Raw genomic sequence first — 17,600 nt, 5'->3', positions numbered from 1 at the left:
ATATATACCAAAGTGGTTTCCTAAAGTAGATAAGGTATAAAAGAAGCTAAATTTGGTTGGTGGAAGCACACCTTAAGCTGTCACATGCAGTAGTTTAAAACAATTTATCATCAACTGATGATTGATCAGATATTAACCAACTGAAAAGGAGAAGATCCAGTGACTTATATCAAAGTGGTTTCCTAAAGTATATAAGGTATGAAAGAAGCTACATTTGGTTGGTGGAAGCACACCTTAAGCTGTCACATGCAGTAGTTCAAAACAATTTATCATCAATTCATGATTGATCAGATATTAACCAACTGAAAAAGGATGGTGATAGTATCCTGCATTAGTCACCGAGTTCTAAACCGTTCATCATAGTTGCAACAGTCTTCTCAAACCTTTAAAATAATGATATCTGCTAACAGTAAAGATATTCAAATTTTACTTTTGCATGAAGTAATTATGTGCCCTATCAGAACTAATATTTTACTACTTCATGCATCTCAATTTCTTTTTATTATTTCAATGAAAATAAACAAAATGCAATTCAATAAAAAATATGAATTTCTCATCGATTTTATGTTTAATAATGAACTTTCTTTTAACCTTTGCTGACATCTTTTCAATTAATACTTTAAAACAAAAAACCCTTTAATTTTGATGTTCTAGATCTGTGAGCTATCCAAATGATATGCACATGTGGTAGCATGGCCAAGCGGTCTAAGGCGCTGGATTAAGGCTCCAGTCTCTTCGGAGGCGTGGGTTAAAATCCCACTGCTGCCATATTTATTATACAAAGAGTAGGCCAGTTATTGATGTCAAACTGATTTTTTTTTTCCATTAGATAGGATATTACCCAGCTGAAATTTGTTGGTGAAAGATTCCTCTAGCTACTCAACAGTTCATCATTGTTACAAGAGACTTCCCAAATGTTTTAAAAATGTTATCTGCTAACAGTCAAGATGAGCCAAAATTAAGTTGGCATGAAGTAATTAGAAGTAATATCATAACTAATATTTAATTACTGAGTTGTCTTATCATACAATTAGAGATGGAAATGTTGGCAACGTGACTCATTGGTATAAATTGATGGATTTATATTCCGATTTCTCTAACTTTTCTATCACTCTGGATTTTAATCTCACAGCTGTCTATTTTAGGCATTTGAATAATACTTCAAAGTTGTTTGGATACATCAGTTGCGCTAAATGAAGGAAATTTGAAGTCAAATATAATCATTACTTGTTAAATGTACCTGGCTTCTTTTGCATTTTATCTCAGCTTTTCCTGACTTTGGGTAAAGTTTTGAATGACATTCCAGATATGAGAGCTAAAATATTTTAAAGTGTACAGCAGGTTGTAGGATGACAGAGCTATTGAAGCCACTGGAATCAAATCCCACTGCTGCCATATTTATTCTCCAAGGAGAAGATCCAGTGATATATACCAAAGTGGTTTCCTAAAGTAGATAAGGTATAAAAGAAGCTAAATTTGGTTGGTGGAAGCACACCTTAAGCTGTCACATGCAGTAGTTTAAAACAATTTATCATCAACTGATGATTGATCAGATATTAACCAACTGAAAAGGAGAAGATCCAGTGACTTATATCAAAGTGGTTTCCTAAAGTATATAAGGTATGAAAGAAGCTACATTTGGTTGGTGGAAGCACACCTTAAGCTGTCACATGCAGTAGTTCAAAACAATTTATCATCAATTCATGATTGATCAGATATTAACCAACTGAAAAAGGATGGTGATAGTATCCTGCATTAGTCACCGAGTTCTAAACCGTTCATCATAGTTGCAACAGTCTTCTCAAACCTTTAAAATAATGATATCTGCTAACAGTAAAGATATTCAAATTTTACTTTTGCATGAAGTAATTATGTGCCCTATCAGAACTAATATTTTACTACTTCATGCATCTCAATTTCTTTTTATTATTTCAATGAAAATAAACAAAATGCAATTCAATAAAAAATATGAATTTCTCATCGATTTTATGTTTAATAATGAACTTTCTTTTAACCTTTGCTGACATCTTTTCAATTAATACTTTAAAACAAAAAACCCTTTAATTTTGATGTTCTAGATCTGTGAGCTATCCAAATGATATGCACATGTGGTAGCATGGCCAAGCGGTCTAAGGCGCTGGATTAAGGCTTCAGTCTCTTCGGAGGCGTGGGTTAAAATCCCACTGCTGCCATATTTATTATACAAAGAGTAGGCCAGTTATTGATGTCAATGTGATTTTTTTTTCCATTAGATAGGATATTACCCAGCTGAAATTTGTTGGTGAAAGATTCCTCTAGCTACTCAACAGTTCATCATTGTTACAAGAGACTTCCCAAATGTTTTAAAAATGTTATCTGCTAACAGTCAAGATGAGCCAAAATTAAGTTGGCATGAAGTAATTAGAAGTAATATCATAACTAATATTTAATTACTGAGTTGTCTTATCATACAATTAGAGATGGAAATGTTGGCAACGTGACTCATTGGTATAAATTGATGGATTTATATTCCTATTTCTCTAACTTTTCTATCACTCTAAATTTTAATCTCACAGCTGTCTATTTTAGGCATTTGAATAATACTTCAAAGTTGTTTGGATACATCAGTTGCGCTAAATGAAGGAAATTTGAAGTCAAATATAATCATTACTTGTTAAATGTACCTGGCTTCTTTTGCATTTTATCTCAGCTTTTCCTGACTTTGGGTAAAGTTTTGAATGACATTCCAGATATGAGAGCTAAAATATTTTAAAGTGTACAGCAGGTTGTAGGATGACAGAGCTATTCAAGCCACTGGAATCAAATCCCACTGCTGCCATATTTATTCTCCAAGGAGAAGATCCAGTGATATATACCAAAGTGGTTTCCTAAAGTAGATAAGGTATAAAAGAAGCTAAATTTGGTTGGTGGAAGCACACCTTAAGCTGTCACATGCAGTAGTTTAAAACAATTTATCATCAACTGATGATTGATCAGATATTAACCAACTGAAAAGGAGAAGATCCAGTGACTTATATCAAAGTGGTTTCCTAAAGTATATAAGGTATGAAAGAAGCTACATTTGGTTGGTGGAAGCACACCTTAAGCTGTCACATGCAGTAGTTCAAAACAATTTATCATCATATCATGATTGATCAGATATTAACCAACTGAAAAAGGATGGTGATAGTATCCTGCATTAGTCACCGAGTTCTAAACAGTTCATCATAGTTGCAACAGTCTTCTCAAACCATTAAAATAATGATATCTGCTAACAGTAAAGATATTCAAATTTTAATTTTGCATGAAGTAATTATGTGCCCTATCAGAACTAATATTTTACTACTTCATGCATCTCAATTTCTTTTGTTATTTCAATGAAAATAAACAAAATGCAATTCAATAAAAAATTTGAATTTCTCATCGATTTTATGTTTAATAATGAACTTTCTTTAAACCTTTGCTGACATCTTTTCAATTAATACTTTAAAACAAAAAACCCTTTAATTTTGATGTTCTAGATCTGTGAGCTATCCTAATGATATGCACATGTGGTAGCATGGCCGAGCGGTCTTAGGCGCTGGATTAAGGCTCCAGTCTCTTTGGAGGCATGGGTTCAAATCCCACTGCTGCCATATTTATTATACAAAGAGTAGGCCATTTATTGATGTCAAAATGATTCTTTTTTTCCATTAGATAGGATATTACCCAGCTGAAATTTGTTGGTGAAAGATTCCTTTAGCTACTCAACAGTTCATCATTGTTACAAGAGACATCCCAAATGTTTTAAAAATGTTATCTGCTAACAGTCAAGATGAGCCAAAATTAAGTTGGCATGAAGTAATTAGAAGTAATATCATAACTAATATTTAATTTCTGAGTTGTCTTATCATACAATTAGAGATGGAAATGTTGGCAACGTGACTCATTGGTATAAATTGATGGATTTATATTCCGATTTCTCTAACTTTTCTATCACTCTAAATTTTAATCTCACAGCTGTCTATTTTAGGCATTTGAATAATACTTCAAAGTTGTTTGGATACATCAGTTGCGCTAAATGAAGGAAATTTGAAGTCAAATATAATCATTACTTGTTAAATGTACCTGGCTTCTTTTGCATTTTATCTCAGCTTTTCCTGACTTTGGGTAAAGTTTTGAATGACATTCCAGATATGAGAGCTAAAATATTTTAAAGTGTACAGCAGGTTGTAGGATGACAGAGCTATTCAAGCTGCTGGAATCAAATCCCACTGCTGCCATATTTATTCTCCAAGGAGAAGATCCAGTGATATATATCAAAGTGGTTTCCTAAAGTAGATAAGGTATAAAAGAAGCTAAATTTGGTTGGTGGAAGCACACCTTAAGCTGTCACATGCAGTAGTTTAAAACAATTTATCATCAACTGATGATTGATCAGATATTAACCAACTGAAAAGGAGAAGATCCAGTGACTTATATCAAAGTGGTTTCCTAAAGTATATAAGGTATGAAAGAAGCTACATTTGGTTGGTGGAAGCACACCTTAAGCTGTCACATGCAGTAGTTCAAAACAAAATATCATCAATTCATGATTGATCAGATATTAACCAACTGAAAAAGGATGGTGATAGTATCCTGCATTAGTCACCGAGTTCTAAACAGTTCAACATAGTTGCAACAGTCTTCTCAAACCTTTAAAATAATGATATCTGCTAACAGTAAAGATATTCAAATTTTACTTTTGCATGAACTAATTATGTGCCCTATCAGAACTAATATTTTACTACTTCATGCATCTCAATTTGTTTTGTTATTTCAATGAAAATAAACAAAATGCAATTCAATAAAAAATATGAATTTCTCATCGATTTTATGTTTAATAATGAACTTTCATTTAACCTTTGCTGACATCTTTTCAATTACTACTTTAAAACAAAAAACCCTTTAATTGTGATGTTCTAGATCTGTGAGCTATCCTAATGATAAGCACATGTGGTAGCATGGCCGAGCGGTCTAAGGCGCTGGATTAAGGCTCCAGTCTCTTCGGAGGCGTGGGTTCAAATCCCTCTGCTGCCATATTTATTATACAAAAAGTAGGCCAGTTATTGATGTCAAACTGATTCTATTTTTTCCATTAGAAAGGATATTACCCAGCTGAAATTTGTTGGTGGAAGATTCCTCTAGCTACTCAACAGTTCATCATTGTTACAAGAGACTTCCCAAATGTTTTAAAAATGTTATCTGCTAACAGTCAAGATGAGCCAAAATTAAGTTGGCATGAAGTAATTAGAAGTAATATCATAACTAATATTTAATTACTGAGTGGTCTTATCATACAATTAGAGATGGAAATGTTGGCAACGTGACTCATTGGTATAAATTGATGGATTTATATTCCGATTTCTCTAACTTTCCTATCACTTTGGATTTTAATCTCACAGCTGTCTATTTTAGGCATTTGAATAATACTTCAAAGTTGTTTGGATACATCAGTTGCGCTAAATGAAGGAAATTTGAAGTCAAATATAATCATTACTTGTTAAATGTACCTGGCTTCTTTTGCATTTTATCTCAGCTTTTCCTGACTTTGGGTAAAGTTTTGAATGACATTCCAGATATGAGAGCTAAAATATTTTAAAGTGTACAGCAGGTTGTAGGATGACAGAGCTATTCAAGCCACAGGAATCAAATCCCACTGCTGCCATATTTATTCTCCAAGGAGAAGATCCAGTGATATATACCAAAGTGGTTTCCTAAAGTAGATAAGGTATAAAAGAAGCTAAATTTGGTTGGTGGAAGCACACCTTAAGCTGTCACATGCAGTAGTTTAAAACAATTTATCATCAACTGATGATTGATCAGATATTAACCAACTGAAAAGGAGAAGATCCAGTGACTTATATCAAAGTGGTTTCCTAAAGTATATAAGGTATGAAAGAAGCTACATTTGGTTGGTGGAAGCACACCTTAAGCTGTCACATGCAGTAGTTCAAAACAATTTATCATCAATTCATGATTGATCAGATATTAACCAACTGAAAAAGGATGGTGATAGTATCCTGCATTAGTCACCGAGTTCTAAACCGTTCATCATAGTTGCAACAGTCTTCTCAAACCTTTAAAATAATGATATCTGCTAACAGTAAAGATATTCAAATTTTACTTTTGCATGAAGTAATTATGTGCCCTATCAGAACTAATATTTTACTACTTCATGCATCTCAATTTCTTTTTATTATTTCAATGAAAATAAACAAAATGCAATTCAATAAAAAATATGAATTTCTCATCGATTTTATGTTTAATAATGAACTTTCTTTTAACCTTTGCTGACATCTTTTCAATTAATACTTTAAAACAAAAAACCCTTTAATTTTGATGTTCTAGATCTGTGAGCTATCCAAATGATATGCACATGTGGTAGCATGGCCAAGCAGTCTAAGGCGCTGGATTAAGGCTCCAGTCTCTTCGGAGGCGTGGGTTCAAATCCCACTGCTGCCATATTTATTATACAAAGAGTAGGCCAGTTATTGATGTCAAACTGATTCTTTTTTTCCATTAGAAAGGATATTACCCAGCTGAAATTTGTTGGTGGAAGATTCCTCTAGCTACTCAACAGTTCATCATTGTTACAAGAGACTTCCCAAATGTTTTAAAAATGTTATCTGCTAACAGTCAAGATGAGCCAAAATTAAGTTGGCATGAAGTAACTAGAAGTAATATCATCACTAATATTTAATTACTGAGTTGTCTTATCATACAATTAGAGATGGAAATGTTGGCAACGTGACTCATTGGTATAAATTGATGGATTTATATTCCGATTTCTCTAACTTTTCTATCACTCTGGATTTTAATCTCACAGCTGTCTATTTTAGGCATTTGAATAATACTTCAAAGTTGTTTGGATACATCAGTTGCGCTAAATGAAGGAAATTTGAAGTCAAATATAATCATTACTTGTTAAATGTACCTGGCTTCTTTTGCATTTTGTCTCAGCTTTTCCTGACTTTGGGTAAAGTTTTGAATGACATTCCAGATATGAGAGCTAAAATATTTTAAAGTGTACAGCAGGTTGTAGGATGACAGAGCTATTGAAGCCACTGGAATCAAATCCCACTGCTGCCATATTTATTCTCCAAGGAGAAGATCCAGTGATATATACCAAAGTGGTTTCCTAAAGTACATAAGGTATAAAAGAAGCTAAATTTGGTTGGTGGAAGCACACCTTAAGCTGTCACATGCAGTAGTTTAAAACAATTTATCATCAACTGATGATTGATCAGATATTAACCAACTGAAAAGGAGAAGATCCAGTGACTTATATCAAAGTGGTTTCCTAAAGTATATAAGGTATGAAAGAAGCTACATTTGGTTGGTGGAAGCACACCTTAAGCTGTCACATGCAGTAGTTCAAAACAATTTATCATCAATTCATGATTGATCAGATATTAACCAACTGAAAAAGGATGGTGATAGTATCCTGCATTAGTCACCGAGTTCTAAACCGTTCATCATAGTTGCAACAGTCTTCTCAAACCTTTAAAATAATGATATCTGCTAACAGTAAAGATATTCAAATTTTACTTTTGCATGAAGTAATTATGTGCCCTATCAGAACTAATATTTTACTACTTCATGCATCTCAATTTCTTTTTAGTATTTCAATGAAAATAAACAAAATGCAATTCAATAAAAAATATGAATTTCTCATCGATTTTATGTTTAATAATGAACTTTCTTTTAACCTTTGCTGACATCTTTTCAATTAATACTTTAAAACAAAAAACCCTTTAATTTTGATGTTCTAGATCTGTGAGCTATCCAAATGATATGCACATGTGGTAGCATGGCCAAGCGGTCTAAGGCGCTGGATTAAGGCTCCAGTCTCTTCGGAGGCGTGGGTTAAAATCCCACTGCTGCCATATTTATTATACAAAGAGTAGGCCAGTTATTGATGTCAATGTGATTTTTTTTTTCCATTAGATAGGATATTACCCAGCTGAAATTTGTTGGTGAAAGATTCCTCTAGCTACTCAACAGTTCATCATTGTTACAAGAGACTTCCCAAATGTTTTAAAAATGTTATCTGCTAACAGTCAAGATGAGCCAAAATTAAGTTGGCATGAAGTAATTAGAAGTAATATCATAACTAATATTTAATTACTGAGTTGTCTTATCATACAATTAGAGATGGAAATGTTGGCAACGTGACTCATTGGTATAATTTGATGGATTTATATTCCGAATTCTCTAACTTTTCTATCACTCTGGATTTTAATCTCACAGCTGTCTATTTTAGGCATTTGAATAATACTTCAAAGTTGTTTGGATACATCAGTTGCGCTAAATGAAGGAAATTTGAAGTCAAATATAATCATTACTTGTTAAATGTACCTGGCTTCTTTTGCATTTTGTCTCAGCTTTTCCTGACTTTGGGTAAAGTTTTGAATGACATTCCAGATATGAGAGCTAAAATATTTTAAAGTGTACAGCAGGTTGTAGGATGACAGAGCTATTGAAGCCACTGGAATCAAATCCCACTGCTGCCATATTTATTCTCCAAGGAGAAGATCCAGTGATATATACCAAAGTGGTTTCCTAAAGTAGATAAGGTATAAAAGAAGCTAAATTTGGTTGGTGGAAGCACACCTTAAGCTGTCACATGCAGTAGTTTAAAACAATTTATCATCAACTGATGATTGATCAGATATTAACCAACTGAAAAGGAGAAGATCCAGTGACTTATATCAAAGTGGTTTCCTAAAGTATATAAGGTATGAAAGAAGCTACATTTGGTTGGTGGAAGCACACCTTAAGCTGTCACATGCAGTAGTTCAAAACAATTTATCATCAATTCATGATTGATCAGATATTAACCAACTGAAAAAGGATGGTGATAGTATCCTGCATTAGTCACCGAGTTCTAAACCGTTCATCATAGTTGCAACAGTCTTCTCAAACCTTTAAAATAATGATATCTGCTAACAGTAAAGATATTCAAATTTTACTTTTGCATGAAGTAATTATGTGCCCTATCAGAACTAATATTTTACTACTTCATGCATCTCAATTTCTTTTTATTATTTCAATGAAAATAAACAAAATGCAATTCAATAAAAAATATGAATTTCTCATCGATTTTATGTTTAATAATGAACTTTCTTTTAACCTTTGCTGACATCTTTTCAATTAATACTTTAAAACAAAAAACCCTTTAATTTTGATGTTCTAGATCTGTGAGCTATCCAAATGATATGCACATGTGGTAGCATGGCCAAGCGGTCTAAGGCGCTGGATTAAGGCTCCAGTCTCTTCGGAGGCGTGGGTTAAAATCCCACTGCTGCCATATTTATTATACAAAGAGTAGGCCAGTTATTGATGTCAATGTGATTTTTTTTTTCCATTAGATAGGATATTACCCAGCTGAAATTTGTTGGTGAAAGATTCCTCTAGCTACTCAACAGTTCATCATTGTTACAAGAGACTTCCCAAATGTTTTAAAAATGTTATCTGCTAACAGTCAAGATGAGCCAAAATTAAGTTGGCATGAAGTAATTAGAAGTAATATCATAACTAATATTTAATTACTGAGTTGTCTTATCATACAATTAGAGATGGAAATGTTGGCAACGTGACTCATTGGTATAAATTGATGGATTTATATTCCGATTTCTCTAACTTTTCTATCACTCTGGATTTTAATCTCACAGCTGTCTATTTTAGGCATTTGAATAATACTTCAAAGTTGTTTGGATACATCAGTTGCGCTAAATGAAGGAAATTTGAAGTCAAATATAATCATTACTTGTTAAATGTACCTGGCTTCTTTTGCATTTTATCTCAGCTTTTCCTGACTTTGGGTAAAGTTTTGAATGACATTCCAGATATGAGAGCTAAAATATTTTAAAGTGTACAGCAGGTTGTAGGATGACAGAGCTATTGAAGCCACTGGAATCAAATCCCACTGCTGCCATATTTATTCTCCAAGGAGAAGATCCAGTGATATATACCAAAGTGGTTTCCTAAAGTAGATAAGGTATAAAAGAAGCTAAATTTGGTTGGTGGAAGCACACCTTAAGCTGTCACATGCAGTAGTTTAAAACAATTTATCATCAACTGATGATTGATCAGATATTAACCAACTGAAAAGGAGAAGATCCAGTGACTTATATCAAAGTGGTTTCCTAAAGTATATAAGGTATGAAAGAAGCTACATTTGGTTGGTGGAAGCACACCTTAAGCTGTCACATGCAGTAGTTCAAAACAATTTATCATCATATCATGATTGATCAGATATTAACCAACTGAAAAAGGATGGTGATAGTATCCTGCATTAGTCACCGAGTTCTAAACCGTTCATCATAGTTGCAACAGTCTTCTCAAACCTTTAAAATAATGATATCTGCTAACAGTAAAGATATTCAAATTTTACTTTTGCATGAAGTAATTATGTGCCCTATCAGAACTAATATTTTACTACTTCATGCATCTCAATTTCTTTTTATTATTTCAATGAAAATAAACAAAATGCAATTCAATAAAAAATATGAATTTCTCATCGATTTTATGTTTAATAATGAACTTTCTTTTAACCTTTGCTGACATCTTTTCAATTAATACTTTAAAACAAAAAACCCTTTAATTTTGATGTTCTAGATCTGTGAGCTATCCAAATGATATGCACATGTGGTAGCATGGCCAAGCGGTCTAAGGCGCTGGATTAAGGCTTCAGTCTCTTCGGAGGCGTGGGTTAAAATCCCACTGCTGCCATATTTATTATACAAAGAGTAGGCCAGTTATTGATGTCAATGTGATTTTTTTTTTCCATTAGATAGGATATTACCCAGCTGAAATTTGTTGGTGAAAGATTCCTCTAGCTACTCAACAGTTCATCATTGTTACAAGAGACTTCCCAAATGTTTTAAAAATGTTATCTGCTAACAGTCAAGATGAGCCAAAATTAAGTTGGCATGAAGTAATTAGAAGTAATATCATAACTAATATTTAATTACTGAGTTGTCTTATCATACAATTAGAGATGGAAATGTTGGCAACGTGACTCATTGGTATAAATTGATGGATTTATATTCCTATTTCTCTAACTTTTCTATCACTCTAAATTTTAATCTCACAGCTGTCTATTTTAGGCATTTGAATAATACTTCAAAGTTGTTTGGATACATCAGTTGCGCTAAATGAAGGAAATTTGAAGTCAAATATAATCATTACTTGTTAAATGTACCTGGCTTCTTTTGCATTTTATCTCAGCTTTTCCTGACTTTGGGTAAAGTTTTGAATGACATTCCAGATATGAGAGCTAAAATATTTTAAAGTGTACAGCAGGTTGTAGGATGACAGAGCTATTCAAGCCACTGGAATCAAATCCCACTGCTGCCATATTTATTCTCCAAGGAGAAGATCCAGTGATATATACCAAAGTGGTTTCCTAAAGTAGATAAGGTATAAAAGAAGCTAAATTTGGTTGGTGGAAGCACACCTTAAGCTGTCACATGCAGTAGTTTAAAACAATTTATCATCAACTGATGATTGATCAGATATTAACCAACTGAAAAGGAGAAGATCCAGTGACTTATATCAAAGTGGTTTCCTAAAGTATATAAGGTATGAAAGAAGCTACATTTGGTTGGTGGAAGCACACCTTAAGCTGTCACATGCAGTAGTTCAAAACAATTTATCATCATATCATGATTGATCAGATATTAACCAACTGAAAAAGGATGGTGATAGTATCCTGCATTAGTCACCGAGTTCTAAACAGTTCATCATAGTTGCAACAGTCTTCTCAAACCATTAAAATAATGATATCTGCTAACAGTAAAGATATTCAAATTTTAATTTTGCATGAAGTAATTATGTGCCCTATCAGAACTAATATTTTACTACTTCATGCATCTCAATTTCTTTTGTTATTTCAATGAAAATAAACAAAATGCAATTCAATAAAAAATTTGAATTTCTCATCGATTTTATGTTTAATAATGAACTTTCTTTAAACCTTTGCTGACATCTTTTCAATTAATACTTTAAAACAAAAAACCCTTTAATTTTGATGTTCTAGATCTGTGAGCTATCCTAATGATATGCACATGTGGTAGCATGGCCGAGTGGTCTTAGGCGCTGGATTAAGGCTCCAGTCTCTTTGGAGGCATGGGTTCAAATCCCACTGCTGCCATATTTATTATACAAAGAGTAGGCCATTTATTGATGTCAAAATGATTCTTTTTTTCCATTAGATAGGATATTACCCAGCTGAAATTTGTTGGTGAAAGATTCCTCTAGCTACTCAACAGTTCATCATTGTTACAAGAGACATCCCAAATGTTTTAAAAATGTTATCTGCTAACAGTCAAGATGAGCCAAAATTAAGTTGGCATGAAGTAATTAGAAGTAATATCATAACTAATATTTAATTTCTGAGTTGTCTTATCATACAATTAGAGATGGAAATGTTGGCAACGTGACTCATTGGTATAAATTGATGGATTTATATTCCGATTTCTCTAACTTTTCTATCACTCTAAATTTTAATCTCACAGCTGTCTATTTTAGGCATTTGAATAATACTTCAAAGTTGTTTGGATACATCAGTTGCGCTAAATGAAGGAAATTTGAAGTCAAATATAATCATTACTTGTTAAATGTACCTGGCTTCTTTTGCATTTTGTCTCAGCTTTTCCTGACTTTGGGTAAAGTTTTGAATGACATTCCAGATATGAGAGCTAAAATATTTTAAAGTGTACAGCAGGTTGTAGGATGACAGAGCTATTCAAGCTGCTGGAATCAAATCCCACTGCTGCCATATTTATTCTCCAAGGAGAAGATCCAGTGATATATATCAAAGTGGTTTCCTAAAGTAGATAAGGTATAAAAGAAGCTAAATTTGGTTGGTGGAAGCACACCTTAAGCTGTCACATGCAGTAGTTTAAAACAATTTATCATCAACTGATGATTGATCAGATATTAACCAACTGAAAAGGAGAAGATCCAGTGACTTATATCAAAGTGGTTTCCTAAAGTATATAAGGTATGAAAGAAGCTACATTTGGTTGGTGGAAGCACACCTTAAGCTGTCACATGCAGTAGTTCAAAACAAAATATCATCAATTCATGATTGATCAGATATTAACCAACTGAAAAAGGATGGTGATAGTATCCTGCATTAGTCACCGAGTTCTAAACAGTTCAACATAGTTGCAACAGTCTTCTCAAACCTTTAAAATAATGATATCTGCTAACAGTAAAGATATTCAAATTTTACTTTTGCATGAACTAATTATGTGCCCTATCAGAACTAATATTTTACTACTTCATGCATCTCAATTTGTTTTGTTATTTCAATGAAAATAAACAAAATGCAATTCAATAAAAAATATGAATTTCTCATCGATTTTATGTTTAATAATGAACTTTCATTTAACCTTTGCTGACATCTTTTCAATTACTACTTTAAAACAAAAAACCCTTTAATTGTGATGTTCTAGATCTGTGAGCTATCCTAATGATAAGCACATGTGGTAGCATGGCCGAGCGGTCTAAGGCGCTGGATTAAGGCTCCAGTCTCTTCGGAGGCGTGGGTTCAAATCCCTCTGCTGCCATATTTATTATACAAAAAGTAGGCCAGTTATTGATGTCAAACTGATTCTATTTTTTCCATTAGAAAGGATATTACCCAGCTGAAATTTGTTGGTGGAAGATTCCTCTAGCTACTCAACAGTTCATCATTGTTACAAGAGACTTCCCAAATGTTTTAAAAATGTTATCTGCTAACAGTCAAGATGAGCCAAAATTAAGTTGGCATGAAGTAATTAGAAGTAATATCATAACTAATATTTAATTACTGAGTGGTCTTATCATACAATTAGAGATGGAAATGTTGGCAACGTGACTCATTGGTATAAATTGATGGATTTATATTCCGATTTCTCTAACTTTCCTATCACTTTGGATTTTAATCTCACAGCTGTCTATTTTAGGCATTTGAATAATACTTCAAAGTTGTTTGGATACATCAGTTGCGCTAAATGAAGGAAATTTGAAGTCAAATATAATCATTACTTGTTAAATGTACCTGGCTTCTTTTGCATTTTATCTCAGCTTTTCCTGACTTTGGGTAAAGTTTTGAATGACATTCCAGATATGAGAGCTAAAATATTTTAAAGTGTACAGCAGGTTGTAGGATGACAGAGCTATTCAAGCCACTGGAATCAAATCCCACTGCTGCCATATTTATTCTCCAAGGAGAAGATCCAGTGATATATACCAAAGTGGTTTCCTAAAGTAGATAAGGTATAAAAGAAGCTAAATTTGGTTGGTGGAAGCACACCTTAAGCTGTCACATGCAGTAGTTTAAAACAATTTATCATCAACTGATGATTGATCAGATATTAACCAACTGAAAAAGGATGGTGATAGTATCCTGCATTAGTCACCGAGTTCTAAACCGTTCATCATAGTTGCAACAGTCTTCTCAAACCTTTAAAATAATGATATCTGCTAACAGTAAAGATATTCAAATTTTAATTTTGCATGAATTAATTATGTGCCCTATCAGAACTAATATTTTACTACTTCATGCATCTCAATTTCTTTTGTTATTTCAATGAAAATAAACAAAATGCAATTCAAAAAAAATATGAATTTCTCATCGATTTTATGTTTAATAATGAACTTTCTTTTAACCTTTGCTGACATCTTTTCAATTAATACTTTAAAACAAAAAAACCTTTAATTTTGATGTTCTAGATCTGTGAGCTATCCTAATGATAAGCACATGTGGTAGCATGGCCGAGGGGTGTAAGGCGCTGGATTAAGGCTCCAGTCTCTTCGGAGGCGTGGGTTCAAATCCCTCTGCTGCCATATTTATTATACAAAGAGTAGGCCAGTTATTGATGTCAAACTGATTCTTTTTTTCCATTAGAAAGGATATTACCCAGCTGAAATTTGTTGGTGGAAGATTCCTCTAGCTACTCAACAGTTCATCATTGTTACAAGAGACTTCCCAAATGTTTTAAAAATGTTATCTGCTAACAGTCAAGATGAGCCAAAATTAAGTTGGCATGAAGTAACTAGAAGTAATATCATCACTAATATTTAATTACTGAGTTGTCTTATCATACAATTAGAGATGGAAATGTTGGCAACGTGACTCATTGGTATAAATTGATGGATTTATATTCCGATTTCTCTAACTTTTCTATCACTCTGGATTTTAATCTCACAGCTGTCTATTTTATGCATTTGAATAATACTTCAAAGTTGTTTGGATACATCAGTTGCGCTAAATGAAGGAAATTTGAAGTCAAATATAATCATTACTTGTTAAATGTACCTGGCTTCTTTTGCATTTTATCTCAGCTTTTCCTGACTTTGGGTAAAGTTTTGAATGACATTCCAGATATGAGAGCTAAAATATTTTAAAATGTACAGCAGGTTGTAGGATGACAGAGCTATTCAAGCCACTGGAATCAAATCCCACTGCTGCCATATTTATTCTCCAAGGAGAAGATCCAGTGATATATACCAAAGTGGTTTCCTAAAGTAGATAAGGTATAAAAGAAGCTAAATTTGGTTGGTGGAAGCACACCTTAAGCTGTCACATGCAGTAGTTTAAAACAATTTATCATCAACTGATGATTGATCAGATATTAACCAACTGAAAAAGGATGGTGATAGTATCCTGCATTAGTCACCGAGTTCTAAACCGTTCATCATAGTTGCAACAGTCTTCTCAAACCTTTAAAATAATGATATCTGCTAACAGTAAAGATATTCAAATTTTACTTTTGCATGAAGTAATTATGTGCCCTATCAGAACTAATATTTTACTACTTCATGCATCTCAATTTCTTTTTATTATTTCAATGAAAATAAACAAAATGCAATTCAATAAAAAATATGAATTTCTCATCGATTTTATGTTTAATAATGAACTTTCTTTTAACCTTTGCTGACATCTTTTCAATTAATACTTTAAAACAAAAAACCCTTTCATTTTGATGTTCTAGATCTGTGAGCTATCCAAATGATATGCACATGTGGTAGCATGGCCAAGCGGTCTAAGGCGCTGGATTAAGGCTCCAGTCTCTTCGGAGGCGTGGGTTCAAATCCCACTGCTGCCATATTTATTATACAAAGAGTAGGCCAGTTATTGATGTCAATGTGATTTTTTTTTTCCATTAGATAGGATATTACCCAGCTGAAATTTGTTGGTGAAAGATTCCTCTAGCTACTCAACATTTCATCATTGATACAAGAGACTTCCCAAATGTTTTAAAAATGTTATCTGCTAACAGTCAAGATGAGCCAAAATTAAGTTGGCATAAAGTAATTAGAAGTAATATCATAACTTATATTTAATTACTGAGTTGTCTTATCATACAATTAGAGATGGAAATGTTGGCAACGTGACTCATTGGTATAAATTGATGGATTTATATTCCGATTTCTCTAACTTTTCTATCACTCTGGATTTTAATCTCACAGCTGTCTATTTTAGGCATTTGAATAATACTTCAAAGTTGTTTGGATACATCAGTTGCGCTAAATGAAGGAAATTTGAAGTCAAATATAATCATTACTTGTTAAATGTACCTGGCTTCTTTTGCATTTTATCTCAGCTTTTCCTGACTTTGGGTAAAGTTTTGAATGACATTCCAGATATGAGAGCTAAAATATTTTAAAGTGTACAGCAGGTTGTAGGATGACAGAGCTATTCAAGCCGTTGGAATCAAATCCCACTGCTGCCATATTTATTCTCCAAAGAGAAGATCCAGTGATATATATCAAAGTGGTTTCCTAAAGTAGATAAGGTATAAAAGAAGCTAAATTTGGTTGGTGGAAGCACACCTTAAGCTGTCACATGCAGTAGTTTAAAACAATTTATCATCAACTGATGATTGATCAGATATTAACCAACTGAAAAGGAGAAGATCCAGTGACTTATATCAAAGTGGTTTCCTAAAGTAGATAAGGTATAAAAGAAGCTACATTTGGTTGGTAGAAGCACACCTTAAGCTGTCACATGCAGTAGTTCAAAACAATTTATCATCAATTCATGATTGATCAGATATTAACCAACTGAAAAAGGATGGTGATAGTATCCTGCATTAGTCACCGAGTTCTAAACCGTTCATCATAGTTGCAACAGTCTTCTCAAACCTTTAAAATAATGATATCTGCTAACAGTAAAGATATTCAAATTTTAATTTTGCATGAATTAATTATGTGCCCTATCAGAACTAATATTTTACTACTTCATGCATCTCAATTTCTTTTGTTATTTCAATGAAAATAAACAAAATGCAATTCAAAAAAAATATGAATTTCTCATCGATTTTATGTTTAATAATGAACTTTCTTTTAACCTTTGCTGACATCTTTTCAATTAATACTTTAAAACAAAAAAACCTTTAATTTTGATGTTCTAGATCTGTGAGCTATCCTAACGATAAGCACATGTGGTAGCATGGCCGAGGGGTGTAAGGCGCTGCATTAAGGCTCCAGTCTCTTCGGAGGCGTGGGTTCAAATCCCTCTGCTGCCATATTTATTATACAAAGAGTAGGCCAGTTATTGATGTCAAACTGATTCTTTTTTTCCATTAGAAAGGATATTACCC

The 17,600-nt window shown here is 33.0% G+C and overlaps 10 non-coding genes across 10 annotated transcripts; all 10 read left to right on the top strand.

The window, feature by feature from the left end:
• The first annotated feature begins 686 nt into the window (after window positions 1-686).
• TRNAL-AAG (transfer RNA leucine (anticodon AAG)) lies at window positions 687-768 on the top strand. The gene has a single exon. It is a non-coding gene; the product is annotated as a tRNA-Leu (tRNA).
• Window positions 769-3,532: 2,764 nt separating this feature from the next.
• TRNAL-AAG (transfer RNA leucine (anticodon AAG)) lies at window positions 3,533-3,614 on the top strand. The gene has a single exon. It is a non-coding gene; the product is annotated as a tRNA-Leu (tRNA).
• Window positions 3,615-4,955: 1,341 nt separating this feature from the next.
• Window positions 4,956-5,037, top strand: TRNAL-AAG (transfer RNA leucine (anticodon AAG)). Its single transcript has one exon. It is a non-coding gene; the product is annotated as a tRNA-Leu (tRNA).
• A 1,343-nt stretch (window positions 5,038-6,380) lies between these two features.
• Window positions 6,381-6,462, top strand: TRNAL-AAG (transfer RNA leucine (anticodon AAG)). The gene has a single exon. It is a non-coding gene; the product is annotated as a tRNA-Leu (tRNA).
• A 1,342-nt stretch (window positions 6,463-7,804) lies between these two features.
• Window positions 7,805-7,886, top strand: TRNAL-AAG (transfer RNA leucine (anticodon AAG)). The gene has a single exon. It is a non-coding gene; the product is annotated as a tRNA-Leu (tRNA).
• A 1,342-nt stretch (window positions 7,887-9,228) lies between these two features.
• On the top strand, window positions 9,229-9,310 carry TRNAL-AAG (transfer RNA leucine (anticodon AAG)). The gene has a single exon. It is a non-coding gene; the product is annotated as a tRNA-Leu (tRNA).
• A 2,765-nt stretch (window positions 9,311-12,075) lies between these two features.
• On the top strand, window positions 12,076-12,157 carry TRNAL-AAG (transfer RNA leucine (anticodon AAG)). The gene has a single exon. It is a non-coding gene; the product is annotated as a tRNA-Leu (tRNA).
• A 1,341-nt stretch (window positions 12,158-13,498) lies between these two features.
• TRNAL-AAG (transfer RNA leucine (anticodon AAG)) lies at window positions 13,499-13,580 on the top strand. The gene has a single exon. It is a non-coding gene; the product is annotated as a tRNA-Leu (tRNA).
• A 1,179-nt stretch (window positions 13,581-14,759) lies between these two features.
• TRNAL-AAG (transfer RNA leucine (anticodon AAG)) lies at window positions 14,760-14,841 on the top strand. Its single transcript has one exon. It is a non-coding gene; the product is annotated as a tRNA-Leu (tRNA).
• Window positions 14,842-16,021: 1,180 nt separating this feature from the next.
• On the top strand, window positions 16,022-16,103 carry TRNAL-AAG (transfer RNA leucine (anticodon AAG)). Its single transcript has one exon. It is a non-coding gene; the product is annotated as a tRNA-Leu (tRNA).
• The last annotated feature ends 1,497 nt before the right edge of the window (window positions 16,104-17,600 follow it).

This window comes from Taudactylus pleione, unplaced genomic scaffold (assembly GCF_031769625.1).
Source record: "Taudactylus pleione unplaced genomic scaffold, aTauple2 ptg000016l, whole genome shotgun sequence".
NCBI lineage: Eukaryota > Metazoa > Chordata > Amphibia > Anura > Myobatrachidae > Taudactylus > Taudactylus pleione.
This window is presented reverse-complemented; position numbering and strand designations above follow the sequence as displayed.